The following is a 15,589-nucleotide window of genomic DNA, read 5'->3' as shown; positions in this document are numbered from 1 at the left end:
AATCATAGAATCATCAATCAGGTTGGACAAGACCTCCAAGATCATCCAGCCCAACCTAGCACACAGCCCTAGCCAGTCAACTAGACCATGGCACTAAGTGCCTCATCCAGGCTTTTCTTGAACACCTCCAGGGATGGCGACTCCACCACCTCCCTGGGCAGCCCATTCCAATGGCAAATCGCTCTCTCTGGGAAGAACTTCCTCCTAACATCCAGCCTATACTTCCCCCTGACACAACTTGAGACTGTGTCCCCTATGCATAGCAAGGAAGAACAGCTGTCTGTACTTTAGCTATTATCATAATGCTTGAAAACCAGCATGTCAACCTGGCATTGCTTAATCTGAACTTGTTCCAGCTCATCTCCTCTGTTTCTTATTGCCATTCATATCCTTGTTTAAAATAGCAGTCTTCATCAATTCTTTTTTCCCTGTCATCAATTATTCCTCTCAGCCTTGAGCCATATTAAACCAAAGCTTTCATACTTTCCATCCATTGTCATCTGTCTCATGTTCAGCTTCTACTTGTGCTTACACTGCCCTTAGCAAGAAAGTCAGTCCATGTTTTGTGATCAAAGTGTGCTTAGGATCCCACCCCTTACTCTGTTACTTTAAGAACAAAGTGTAAGCATTAGAGGTACACAAATAATTTGTAACGAAAAGGAAGCAAGAGAAAATTGCTTATGGCTGTTGTGGTTTATTTGAAAGACTTGGAAAATTTATCATACTCAGGACATGCCATAAAGTAATACAGAATGAGCAGCTACCAATTACCAATGCATGTGTACTAAAATAAAGGCAGAATAGAATGTGACATTAGGTCATCAAATTGTCTGTGTACTTTATACCTCTGAGCTGTTTATAAAAAGGTAGCAGCATTGAAATATCCATTTCAGGAGATGCATAAATCCCTGTGTAATGTTTTACCCTACATGAATGACACATTTTCAGTGTTTCATAATGCAGCTTGAAAATTATGTCATACTCATTACTGTACATCAAGCCACAGGACTTTGGCTCTTCTGTGAGTTAATTAGGAAGAAGAAAAAAAAATATAATAAAATAGTGCAGTACAATTAGAGCTGATAAAAACAAGAGGCAAGGAAAGACACAAAAGGAAAATACATTTTCAGTTGTGATTAATGTATGCATTCAGCTCTGTACAGTAAACACATGCACAAATACACTCATCCAGTTTATACTGTTAGCTTAGCTGTGATAGAAAACATTTTTTCCTGTGGACAAAAATTGTTTGGATATAATGCAACTAAATGTGTTAATTTTCCAAGCTAAATTTTATGCAAAGCCTTTTGATTAAGTTGTGGCTCAGATTTTACACAAAGTGCTGCCTTGCACGGTAGGAAGTATGGTCTCTATGTCATTTCAGAAGTGTGATGGTTTGACATCAATTGTTTTCATTTCACTGCCTCTTATCATTTCAGAAGTGTGATGGTTTGACATCAATTGTTTTCATTTCACTGCCTGTTATCTAGTTCTTTTACCAAAACATTCTAGCTTGCTTCAAACTAGCACAATAAGGCTCACTTTATCTTGCCTCTGTCCTGAAAGAACTCTGCACCTCTTACACATGTGCAAGGTTTTGGCACCTCTCTGGACATCGTTTTCTGACCATCTGAATGAACTGAGAAGGTGAAGCTGAATTTAGACCCTACTGTCATGCTGTTCGACAACTATGATGAAAGAGAGCAGCATGGAAAGCCACAAAAAGTCACTCTGTCATTGAAACAAATGAAAAATGTCACCCAGAGACATTTAGCTACAAAACTAAGACAGAAATTACAAGAGTCTGGGTGGAGGATGAGAACAGAGAGAAATGGTTCTTTGTCTCTAACTTCCTATAAGACTGTATTAAATTAACATCCTCAGATTACTGAAAGGTGCAGCATTTTGGGGACTGCAGTTACTATTACTGAAGCAAATACAAAGTGACACTGAAGTAAATCTCAATATTTTGCATCTAGGTTTGCTGGAGTTTTCTCAATGGATACCACAGCTCTGCGGCATTGCTTACAGATTCTGTTTTAGCTTAGAAAATAAAGTACATCTGAGAATCCTAATGTGACTTTCTTCTTGCTTAAGCAAAGATCTGCAACGATCACAATGAGCCAAGCTATGGTTTTACAAGGGCGTTTTCCCGCTGGGGTTGATTTGCTCTAATGGGTATTGATTCAACAAACTGTAACTTGGACTAAAGCAGGAGCTGTGAATGAAGCTGGTCTGGTGGAATTAAATCACCGCAATGTAACTTTTGATGGACCCACCAGCGGGGTCCACTCCTTCCAGAAGTACCCCAAACCAGCTCTGTCCCTAATTTCAGACATTATCACACAGACATTATCATAGGCAGTTGCATTGCTGATGCTGTGTATTGATAAAAGGATAAATGCTATTTTTGCTCTTGGTGTCAGAGGGGCTGAGTATCACATTAAAAGCACAGATCGCTGAAGCCCTGTCCTTGAAGTAGTCATGGCTTTCAATTTCTTTCTCAGCATGTGTTTAAATATTCCCAAGAGCCTCAAACTGCCTCCAGTTGCTTCCTGTTTAAATAAAAGATGATTCCTCTTTTTATTCTGTGGAATTCATTCAAAGGAAAAGGTCATGCCCAAGGGGAGAAAGAAATTTCCTTATTCTTCATTTCAGAGCTCTAGGGATTTGTAATTTAGGTTTCCCAGAACAGTTTCCTTTTTTTTTTTAATTGATGCTCTTTGTCAGTTTTATTTTGTTGGGAGAAAAGTGGGGTCATATTTATCTAGTCCTGAAGCAAAACCTTTACAACAGTCAGAGGGGAGAATATAAAGTATTTTGTAGGGCAGGTGAATGTATAATAATAAGCATGACTCCTAGGCTGTGCCTTTTCAGAAGATTTCAGAACATTTTTGTCTGAAAATTGAGGTGACCTGGCCATTAGACTGATGGAGGGGTATTATTCCAGCAGTGTCCAATGCTATGTGAAAAGAGAATCACAGAATCAACCAGGTTGGAAGAGACCTCCAAGATCATCCACTCCAACCTCGCACCCAGCCCTGGCCAGTCATCTAGACCATGGCACTAAGTGCCTCATCCAGGCTTTGCTTGAACACCTCCAGGGACAGCAACTCCACCACCTCCCTGGGCAGCCCATTCCAATGCCAATCACTCCCTCTGGGAACAATTTCCTCCTAACATCCAGCCTAGACCTCCCCCAACACAACTTGAGACTGTGTCCCCTTCTTCTGTTGCTGGTTGCCTGGCAGAAGAGACCAACCCCCACCTGGCTACAACCTCCCTTCAGGTAGCTGTAGACAGCAATGAGGTCAGCCCTGAGTCTCCTCTTCTCCAGGCTGCACACCTCCAGCTCCCTCAGCCTCTCCTGAACACAAGTTTCAGGCCTTTCACCAGCTTCCTCACCCTTCTGTGGACACGTTGTTCTCCTGATGATGCAATAAAACAAGAACAACTCAAGAGAGTTCTTCTCCTGATGGTACAGTAAAATGTACTTCTTTTAAACGTAAGCTTTGTTTGTCTTTGTGTGTGTGTGCAGTGGCCTTACACTGATGAAACCAGATTAATGAATAATAGAAATAGGACACAATCTTCAAGGATAAGCCCAAAGTAAACAAAATCAACGCCAGCATAAGTGGATCTAAGTCCATTGATTTCTGTAGAAGTTCAAGCTCAGGAACCAAACATAACCTCTCAAAATTATTAGATTATGTATTTTTAATGGTTTTGAAGAGTGGATGATAGATGAATCTCTCTTGTGAGATGGATAGCTACTAGCATGAAGTATGATATATAAGTATTTGTACTAAATCTTATGCTGTTATTCAGTAGTGTTCAATTCTCATATATATATATATCACAGTAGCACAGTATCACAGTATCATCAGGGTTGGAAGAGACCTCACAGATCATCAAGTCCAACCCTTTACCACAGAGCTCAAGGCTAGACCATGGCACCAAGTGCCACGTCCAACCTTGCCTTGAAGTGCCCCAGGGACAGCGACTCCACCACCTCCCCGGGCAGCACATTCCATGTATATATAATCAGTCAGGAGATGAGTATCCTTGACTGGATTCTGAATTCTCTTCATTTATTTGCACTTTCCCTGATTATTAGCAAAGAAAAGGATTCCTCTTTCCTCAACGCTGCCAAAGCAATAACTATGCAAAATGTCTTATGAATGATTTTAGGCATCTTTTTACTTTCCTGTTAGCCTCTTAACCTACTACTCCTTTATTATGCATTGTTAATTTAGACCTCTGGAAATTTCCTGATCAGGAAGATTGTTTGGGCTCCCTGTCTTTTGCCTGGCTTTGGATACTGTCACTAGTAGTTCCTTGACTCATATGTCCCTGATAATTCTTACTCCACCCAAGCACGGAGCAGGCTGCGCAATTACATCTCCCCCTGTACTTATCATTTCCAAACTGTGCCCTAAGAAGTGTGAGACTAAAGTTCATATTCAGTCCCAAGAAATTTGTCTCTACTCATTGCAATGTGCCTTGCAGTGGCCTGCACCATTTTTCAGCCTAAACACTCTCTGAAATGAACCTTTTTCTGACTGTTTGGTGTTGCTAAGATTTAACTTTGTTAGGCACAGTAAAATGAGTGCAGCAGCCTCTCTTGTGTGGCAACGGGAGGACTGCAAAACAAACTGATCAAAATGTTTCAAAACAACAGTAATTAAAGCTTCAAGCTTGTTCAAGTGAGCAAGATTAATGAATATTTACAAGTGAAAAATTGGTTTGGAACTGAATAGATAAGCTACATTGTTCAATAATTGGAGATGGGACCTGCAATTTGCTTTCCTTAAAGTAACATCAAGGGCATACAGGGAGCTGGGGTTGTGTAGCCTGCAGAAGAGGAGGCTTTCTACAACTAACTGAAGGGAGGCTGTAGCCAGGTGGGGTTGGTCTCTTCTCTCAGACAACCAGCAAGAGAACAAGGGGACACAGTCTCAAGTTGTGCCAGAGGAGGTCTAGGCTGGATGTTAGGAGGAAGTTCTATGATTCTATGATTCTAAGTTCTTCCCAGAGAGAGTGATTGGCATTGGAATGGGCTGCCCAGGGAGGTGGTGGAGTTGCCGTGCCTGAAGGTGTTGAAGCAAAGCCTGGATGAGGCACTTAGTGCCATGGTCTAGTTGACTGGAAAGGGGTGGGCGCTAGGGTGGGCTGGATGATCTTGGAGGTCTCTTCCAACCTGCTTGATTCTATGATTCTATGATTTATAAGTAGGCCATCACCTATTCCTATTCCATATGAGACCAGACTCATTACCTCCTACATGTATATTTATTATTCATAAGTATTACTGAAAACTAGGGATTAACTCTTTTAAGAGCATGTTTTGCTTGCAAACTTTCTGTCTAACTTTCCACATTTTGTTTTTGTGATGGATAACACTGTGAGTGAACAACTGAATCATTTTAACAGCAGAGCTAACAATGAAGCATGAGACTGTGATATAAACTTCACATATAAAAAATCATGGAGGTTCAAAAAATAATCACGGATGACAAAAGCTCTGCAGCTTTCTGGCATAAAAAATATGTTAGATACTTGAGAAGAGCCTTTGTGGGTAGTGAATAATGTGAGCATATAGCCATAGCGATCCAGAGACGCTGTGGATCAGGTTTCCTTGACTGAACGTCTGTTGCTGACTGAAGCCATGTATGAAAGTTGTTCTATTAGGCTAAATCAAATTGCACAGAAGTGTCATCCTGACTGCATAATATTCTTAATCTGACTGTGATTATTGCTGTTTTCTTGATTGGATGAGGTCTTGTGTGTGTTTGTGAAAGAGAAAGAAAACAGGAAGGGTAAGTGACAAAACATGCTAAAGGCAAAGAAAGGACTGTTGCAACTCGATCCAAGGTGCTGGATGTGATGTCTCTAGCACACAGAAGCAGACAAATATTTAACTGCTCTTCCTAAACTGTCCTTTAATGTGTGGAGAATTGTGTACAATTGCAAAGTCATTTGTACACCTAGAAGATTATTCCAATGAGTATGAAAAGGTCTGCATATGCATATTTGCAGTCTGGTTTACAAAACTGAATAAAATCACCGTGTGAAGAAACCTCTTTCCAGTGCTGAGTTAAAAAGATGCACTCAGAAATGAAAATACTTAACTCTGACCCACAGACCTCTGTACCCACTTGATACTAGTTGATTGGATAGGTTGGCCTGGATGATCTTGGAGGTCTCTTCCAACCTGATTGATTCTATGATACTCAGGTACCACCCAGGAGCAACCTATTAGTCACTTGCTGACTTAAGGAATAAATCAAACAAAATCAGATAGGAATTGTGGCAAACTTTATTAAGGATGCACTGTCCTTTCCCTATTTCTGCCTTCTCTGATGTACAAATTGTTCAAAGATGCTACACAAGCTGTTGTAAAACTTCAGACTAAGGAACACACAGCAGGTGGCAACATATGTGTCCAGTTGGTTCCAGCCAAAACAGTCTAATTTGCAGAAAAGGGTAGAGAATTTTACCATGACTCAGCTGAGGGGGTGATCCACAGAATCACAGAATGTTAGGATTTGGAAGGGACCTCTAGAGATAGCAAATCCAACCCCTCAGTCAAAACAGGATCGTCTAGGGACACATCAAAGAAGGTTTTGAAAGTCTGCAGAGAAGATGACTTCACAGCCTCTCTGGGCAGCCTGTTCCAGTGCTCAATTGCCTTCACCACAAAGAAATGTCTAATCACATTGAGGTGAAACCTCCTGTGTTCTATCTTGTGCCCATTGTTCATTGTCCTACTGCTGGGCACCACCAAAAAGATACTGGTACTTTCATCTTGATACCCACCCCTCAGATATTCATAGGCATTGACAAGATTATCTCTCAGCCTTCTCTTCTCAAGCCACCCTTCTCAACTCAGCCCCAGTTCGCTCAGTCTTTCTTCACAGGAGAAATGTTCAAGTTCCTCAAACATCTGTAGCTCTCCACTGGACTCTTTCCAGCAGGTTCCTGTCTCTATTGAAAGTGGAGAGCACAAAACTGGACACAGTATTCCAGGTATGATCTCACCAAGGCAGAATAGAGGGGAAGGAGAACCTTCCTACACTTGCTGAACACACTTTTCTTAGTGCATGCCAGGGAGCTGCACCAAAGGGAAGAAAGACTCTACCTCAAGTGATAGGCCTGCTGAAGAGAAGAGTAATTAATTTAATGGCATTTTTAGACTACCCTGGCCTATTAGGACACTGGAATGGGCTGCCTGGGGAAGTGGTGGAGTCGCCGTCCCTGGGGCACTTCAAGGCAAGGTTGGATGTGGCACTTGGTGCCATGGTCTAGCCTTGAGCTGTGTGGTAAAGGGTTGGACTCGATGATCTGTGAGGTCTCTTCCAACCCTGATGATACTGTGATACTGTGAAATAACTCACTTTCTATTCTGGTTTTTTTTTTAATGTCTGTTTGAGGCTCAGAGTGTCCTTTGGGATTTGGTCTTCAGCTGCTCCATGTTCAGAACCATTACATTTAGAATATTTATATAGGTTAAAGCTTAGGAAAGAATAAGCTACTTAGGCCAAAATCAAATAATGGAATCTCAGACCTTTCAGGCATTCTAATAAACAGAACTGAAAGGGAGGAGATGATCTCTAAGGTCCCTTCCAACCTGTGCCATTCTATGATTCTTTGATTCCATGATTTTCCTATTTTTCGGTATGTGCAGTCTCCCTCTAGTGGTGCTTTAGTCACTGCTTGAACCACTCAACAGCTCCCATACGATGATGTACCTTGTTTGAATCAGCAATTTTGATGAGTATATATCAAAAGCTCCCGTTCTGATCAGCAACTAGCAGTATTTGCATCTTGAATAAAGAAAATAAGTAAGAAGGAAGGAGCAGCCTCATGAAAGCAACAGTCAAAATAACAAACGAGTTATTAGAAGAGAAGCTGAAAGCTATTACCACCCGATGGAGATGTGTCTGAATTGTAGTGGTTCTTATGCTGTCAGAGTTACAAGCATCATCATAGTTACGAAAGCAATTTTGTTTGGTTTATACCCACTAGACTTCCACTGAGACTGCTAGCAAGAAGAAAACTCTTCTTTGATTTTCATACAACAGAATCAACCAGGTTGCAGCTCTATACCATCAATTGATACCTCTTACTTGCCCCCAAGGGGCCTCACAGAAAAAGAGGGGGGAAAAAAGAAAAGCCTATGATTGAACTGGAAACCAGAAGACACAAGTTCAAATTATGCTTTGCCACAGACTTCCTATGTGATTACAGACTAGTCAGTCTCAAAAGGCTTTAGTAAGGATAAACACAACTTCTTCATAACCTTAATATATTCTACAGAAATGGAAACCAAATTAGTATCTGAGACCTTTTTCCTTGCCATATGTCATGATGGTGGAGGAACATGGGTAAGACATAACATCCTTTCCTTGTGAGCACATCTGGCTCAGTTCTCTTTCCATCCTTCTCTGCCTATCCTCTCTATACCTTGCACTAAATTCTGGATGCTTGCAGGATTCTGATAATCCTATGAGGTGATGTACAAGATGCTGTTCTAACAAATAATTTTTTGTTTCATAGAATCAACCAGGTTGGAAGAGACCTCCAAGATCATCCAGTCCAACCTAGCACACAGCCCTGTCCAGTCAACTAGACCATGGCACTAAGTGCTTCATCCAGGCTTTTCCTGAACACCTATTTTCATTATATTAAGAAGACATCAACATTGATAAGAAAACATTGATATGTTATATTAAGAAAACATTGATAACAAAAAATCTTTTAGAACAACTGAAATTTGATTTTTCTTTCTGATTTTTTGGAAATCTGCAATTCTGTGCCCAGGTGGCCAAGAGAGCCAATGGCATCCTGGCCTGCATCAGGAACAGTGTGGCCAGTAGGACAAGGGAGGTTATTCTGCCCCTGTACTCAGCACTGGTCAGGCCACACCTTGAGTCCTGTGTCCAGTTCTGGGCCCCTCAATTCAAGAAGGATGTTGAGGTGCTGGAACATGTCCAGAGAAGGGCAACAAAGCTGGTGAGGGGCCTGGAGCACAAATCCTATGAGGAGAGGCTGAGGGAGCTAGGGTTGTTTAGCCTGGAGAAGAGGAGGCTCAGGGGTGCTCTTGTTACTGTCTACAACTACCTGAAGGGGCATTGTAGCCAGGTGGGGGGTGGCCTCTTCTCCCAGGTAACCAGCAATAGAACAAGGGGACACAGTCTCAAGGATGGATATTAGGAAGAAGTTCTTCACAGAGAGAGTGATTTGCCATTGGAATGGGCTGCCCAGGGAGGTGGTGGAGGCACCGTCCCTGGGGGTCTTCAAGAAAAGCCTGGCTGAGGCACTTAGTGCCATGGTCTAGTTGATTGGATAGGGCTGGGTGCTAGTTTGGAGTGGATGATCTTGGAGGTCTCTTCCAACCTGGTTGATTCTATGATTCTATGATTCTATGATTCTACAATTAACTCAGGGGCTATTTGCAGAGCTGTCCATGCATGTGAACCTAGATCTCCCTATCAGGGAGGTAATATATAGCCATGTGAACCAGCATTTCTACTTCATAAAGAAAGCTTTGTCTGGGATTTGGAAGGGTTCTTTTGGCCAGGAGAGAGGAGGAGCTAATTAAGATTTCTTTATGTGCTTATACCTTTAGTTATTTTGGAGTCTAGCCTTCACAGTGGCAGCAAGATTCTTTGTGTGTTTAAAAGCAATAAAAAGCAACAAACAAATATCAGATACTGCACCTCCTGCTATCATTCTGCATGTTCAGTTTTTGAGATTTCCTTCCCAAGGATAGTTATAATCCTTTCTGTATATTGAAAATAGTATAAACATACTAGTAAGGATGAACAAATAAGGTCTAAGAAGGGATATAGAAAAGAAGTCCTCTTAGACTCTCCTTTCATCCCATCCTGGTCACTTCTCCCAGGCAACCACTAATAGAACAAGGGGACACAGTCTCAAGTTGTGCTGGGGGAAGTACAGGCTGGATGTTAGGAGGAAGTTCTTCACAGAGAGAGTGATTGGCATTGGAATGGGCTGCCCAGGGAGGTGGTGGAGTCACTGCCCCTGGAGGTGTTCATGAAAAGCCTGGATGAGGCACTTAGTGCCATGGTCTAGTTGATTGGATAGAGCTGGGGGAATAGGTTGGAGTGGATGATCTTGGAGGTCTCATTCAACCTGGTTGATTCTGTGATTCTATGATGCTTATGACATTTTTCACTTTTCCTCCTTTTCACTGAACACTAATAAGGAACAATTCAGCCCAAATCTAATATGACATTTTTAAGATCATTATTTTGAGTATTAAATATTTGGCCTTCACTTCTAAAATAGCAGACATATTAGATCACACCTTTTGTGGTGCCCTTGTTTATTGGAAAGCAACTTGTGTTTTATCTTCTCAGTCAGAATCAAGTACAATGTTTTGGGTAGCAGAATCCAGTTTTCATTATTAAATTATACATTCAGAGCTGCATTCTTATTGAATTTCCAGCTTAACTTTTTGTTGTTGTTGTTGTTGTTGTTGTGACTGCCTATTTTAGGTATGGCTGCAGTAGGTAACCAAGTGTCTGTCTTGAAGGAATGTCATGCATAAATAGGGAAATCAAGACAAACCTCTGCATAAATGAAGAATCTCACCTTAGCATGCTGTATTTTGAAAAGATAATAAAGCAAAATCTGAAGCTTATCTGGCAAAGTATAGAATCATAGAATGGTTTAGGTTGGAAAGGACCTCAATGATCATCCAGTTCCAACCCCCCCAGCATAGACAGGGACACCTCCCACTAGAACAGGTCACTCAAGGCCTCATCCAACTTGGCCTTGAACACCTCCAGAGAGGGAGCATCCACAACCTCCTTGGGCAAACTGTTCCAGTGTCTCACTGACTGTAAAGAACCCATCCCAAACATCTAGTTTGAATCTCCCCTCTTCCAGTTTAAATCCATTACTCCTTGTCCTGTCATTACAAGGCCTTGTAAATAGTCCTTCCCCAGCCTTCCTGAAGGCTCTCTTCAGATACTGGAAGGCCACTATAAGGTCTCCTTGAAGCCTTCTCCATGCTGAAGAGCCCCAGCTCTTGTAGCCTGTCCTCATAGCAGAGCTGCTGCAGCCCTCTGATCATCTCTGTGGCTCTCCTCTGGACTTGCTCCAACAGTTCCATGTCCTTCTTGTGTTGGGGGCTCCAGAACTGCACACAGTACTCCAGGTGGGGTCCGATGAGAGTAGAGTAAAGGGGAAGAATCCCCTCCCTTGCCCTGCTGGCCACACTTCTCTTGCTGCAGCCTGGGACACAGTTGCTGTCTGGGCTGCATGTGCACACTGCCAGCTCATGTTGAGCTTTTCTTCAACCCAGGTCCTTTTCCTCAGGGCTTCTCTCCAACCATTCACCACCCAGCCTGTATTTGTGCTTGGAATTGTGCTGACCCTGGCTCAGGACCTTACATTTGGCCTCATTGAATGTCATGTTGGCCTGGCCCCACCTCTGCAGCCTGTCCAGGTCCCTCTGGATGGCATCCCTGCCCTCTAGCAAGTCAGCTGTGCCACACAGCTTGGTGTCATTTGTTCTTGCCCAAGATATTCTTCATGAGGAAATCATGCATCAGTCCTCTTACATAATGGGACATGAAAAATAAAGCAGCATAGTGTAACTCCATGGTCAGCATTTGCAGGCTTTCTGAGAAGTTACATTATCAGGCTTCTGAAAATCTACACCAAAGGGATGCTGAAAAAGCATAAACTGGAATGTGATGAAGAAGTATGGAGACATAACATTAAGAAACACTTTGGAATAATAGTGTATAAATTCTGTATCACTTAACAGCTGTACAGGTAGAGAAAGCCCAGCATGACATTGGCTGATTTAAGAAAACTTGAAGGCAAAATTAATCATTGATGTGGCTATTTCTGGAAATGAGAGAGATTTTGTAAGGCAGGAAAATGTGAAAACCATACAGATTGAGTGACTGTACCATAAAATAAGATTTCTCTTGGTAATTTAGCAGCAAAAATAAAATGCAGCCAGCTCTAGGATCTGACAAAAATGTGTTGGACACAGAAATTGTCTGGATTTACATATGATGTTTGCCAAGTCTACCATTCTTGGAAATCCCTCCTGCATTCCTATTTCTCTAAAGGGAATTCATTGTTCATTTGTTTGCTGCCAAAAATGAATATGAACAAAATTCATATCCTTATGGAAGGATGCACACTGTAGTCTGAAGTTCTTTTTGCTCACAGCACAAGCAACGTCTATTACTTTTCCTTCCACAGTCAAAAGTTGAGACCATCACCTGCAAACACAGTAGACAACAGTGGTTGTGTGGTAATTGTTAACAGCTGCATCTTCAGCCTCCCAGGGATGGAGAGAAAAGCTGAAATAAATCAAAAATCACTTGCAGCCTGGAGGGCCAACCAGAGCCTGGGCTGCATCAGGAGAAGTGTGCCCAGCAGCCACTCAGCTCTGCTGAGACCCCACCTGGAGTACTGCATCCAATTCTGGAGCTCCTATTACAAGGAAGATGTAAACGTGCTGGAGTGTGTCCAGAGAAGGGCCACGAGGATGATCAGAGGGCTGCAGCAGCTCTGCTATGAGGACAGACTGAAAGAGTTGAGGCCCCATCCCTGAAGGTGTTTAAGGTCAGGCTGGATGGGGCTGTGGCCAGCCTGATCTAGACTAGAGTGTCCCTACCCATGGCAGGGGGGTTGGAACTAGATGATCCTTGTGGTCCCTCCCAACCCCGACTGATTCTATGATTCTATGAAAAAGAAAAGGCTAAGAGTAGAAAGAGGCAAAACAACTAATAGTCATAATTGACAGCAGCTTCCCAGGAGCATAGAATCATAGAATCAACCAGGTTGGAAGAGACCTCCAAGATCACACAGCCCTAGCCAATCAACTAGACCATGGCACTAAGTGCCCATCCATGCACAGTACAGCAGTGAGGGGAACCTTCCACCAATGAGCCAAGGAAATACTTTGTAATGTAAGATTCAGTCAAAGTATTTTAGCTGAAAGATCAGCAAGAAAGAGGCTTAACCATACCTGGATTTACGATTGCATGTGAATCAGACTTGGCAAAGGTGTTAAGAAAAAGGATCTGATCAGAGATTCCAAGATCTCTGATGTAGATATAACAGCTAGTCATTCGAAAACAATCTTCTTTAAGGACCTGAAGTAGTGCAGAGCTACTGTCTCCTAATGACTTGTATAACTCCTAAAAAATTCTGAGCTGAGAACCTCCAGACTGTACAGCCAGAAATTTCTGCTGCCTTTAAAGATGCTATGGATCTCAGCAAACAAGTTCATTTTCAGCACTGCTCACTCAAGTTGAGTTGCTAGTCCTGCTAGATGGCACCACCATGTATTATGAAAGACTGGAGGAAGAGCACTGTTTAATGAAATATGTGGGTAGGCAGGTTTTAAATTCATTGAAAGCAGACTATCTAACCTGCCAGTTTCCCCTCTTTGTCTGTGCCTACAGGTTAAGCAGGTTTAACACAGTGTTGTCTGGAGTGATAACTGACTACAGTGAAACATACTCAAACAAGCTAAAACAAACCCCCCCAAACACAGACAACTTCTACGTTATCATCCTTTACCCTCTGTTTACAGTGTAACTGTAGTGCAGTTGTCAGTTTGTTCTGAGCTGGATTTTAGGAGGAAGTTGTTGACAGAGAGAGTGATTGGCATTGGAATGGGCTGCCCAGGGAGGTGGTGGAGTCACTGTCCCTGGAGGTCTTCAAGCCAAGCCTGGATGAGGCACTTAGTGCCATGGTCTGGTTGACTGGACAGGGCTGGGTTCTAGGTTGGAGTGGATGATCTTGGAGGTCTCTTCCAACGTGGTTGATTCTATGATTCTATGAGTCTATGACTTTCCCTTGTGCTCAATATAACTCATACCTATCCTCAGCTTCACAAAGTTAGTTGTTTGGAAGAATTATGCATGCAGCTGATTAGGACTGTCCTCTGCTTAATTATGTATTGAATATAATCAGATCATGATGACCACTCTGTAGGCAACTTCCTACTTGTAGCCACAGAATCACAGAAGGATAGAATACATCTGGTTGGAAGACATCTCAAGATAATCTAGTCCAAGTGTTGACCCAGCACTGAAGGGTCAACACTGCACAATGTGGCTAAATTTGGGCCTACAAAAAAACTGGGGAGGGACTTTTTAGGCTCTCAGGGAGTGACAGGACTAGGGGGAATGGAGCAAAGCTGGAGGTGGGGAGATTCAGACTGGAAGTGAGGAAGAAGTTTTTCAGCGTGAGAGTGGTGAGAGCCTGGAATAGGTTGCCAAGGGAGGTGGTTGAGGCCCCATCCCTGGAGGTGTATAAGGCCAGGCTGGATGAGGCTGTGTGCAGCCTGCTCTAGGGTAGGGTGTCCCTGGGCATGTCAGGGGGGTTGGAACTAGATGGTCCTTGTGGTCTCTTCCAACCCTGTCTGATTTTACGATTCTAAATGCCAGGTCCATACATTGCTTGAGCACTCCCAGGGATGGTATCTCCATCACTGATCTGGGCAAAGCATTCCTATGTTTGATAACCCTTTCAGTGAACAAGTATTTCATAATATCCAGCCTAAACTTCCTCTGGAGCAGCTTTAATCATTTCCTCTACTTCTATGGCTTGTCATGAAAGAGAGGAGCCTGGCCCCCTCCTCACTCCAACATCCCTTCAGGTAATTGAAGGTGCCATGGTCTAGCCTTGAGCTCTGTGGTAAAGGGTTGGACTTGATGATCTGTGAGGTCTCTTCCAATCCTGATAATACTGTGATAATTGTATAAAGCAATAAGGTGTCCCCTCAGCCACCTCTTCTCTGGACAGAATAAGCCCAGATTTTTGTACCAGACCTTTTATACAGGAAATCATGTTCTACAGCTTTTAGAAACTGTGTTTTCTGTGACCCATATCTTACAATTCCTGAACAAAGTTTAATTGATTTTCCATACACGACATGAAACATGGTGGATAGTTTTCTGCCATAGCTCTTTGACCTGTTACAGACCTCCCATGATCATCCTCTCCTGAGCTAAGGTACCCAGGCTGCAACACCCACAAATATTTAGCTGCATCTCCATGCTTTCCCTTCCTGTGTTCTTACATCTTGTAGCCAAATACTTTAAAATTCCAATTGCTTGAAACATGCTTACTATAATTTACTTTGCCAACTACAACACACTTCTGCTTTCCAAGAATTTTCTGTTGTTTTTAGTCCAAATATGTGAATGAAAAAAGCAATTTCTTGACCTTATTTCTCCCCTAGTTGAGTACATTAAAAAAAAAAAAAAAGAAAAAGGAAAAGGAAAAGGAAAAGGAAAAGGAAAAGGAAAAGGAGAAGAAAATAAACAAGAAAAATGAAAAGGAAAAGGAAAAGAAGAAGAAAATGAAAAAGTAAAAGAAAAAGGAAAAGGAAAAGGAAAAGGAAAAAGAAGGAAAAGAAGAAAAAGAAAAAGAAGAGAACGGAAAAAAAGGGAAAAAAGAAAAAGAAAAAAAGAAAAAAGAAGAAAAAGAAAAGGAAGAAAAATAAGAAAAAAGAGAAGAAAATGAAAAATAAAAGGAGAAAATGAAAAAGAAAATGGAAAAGGAAAAAAAGGAAAAGAAG

This window comes from Pogoniulus pusillus, chromosome 7 (assembly GCF_015220805.1).
Source record: "Pogoniulus pusillus isolate bPogPus1 chromosome 7, bPogPus1.pri, whole genome shotgun sequence".
Taxonomy (NCBI): Eukaryota; Metazoa; Chordata; class Aves; order Piciformes; family Lybiidae; genus Pogoniulus; species Pogoniulus pusillus.
The sequence above is the reverse complement of the archived record's forward strand: the minus strand, read 5'-3'. Positions refer to the sequence as shown.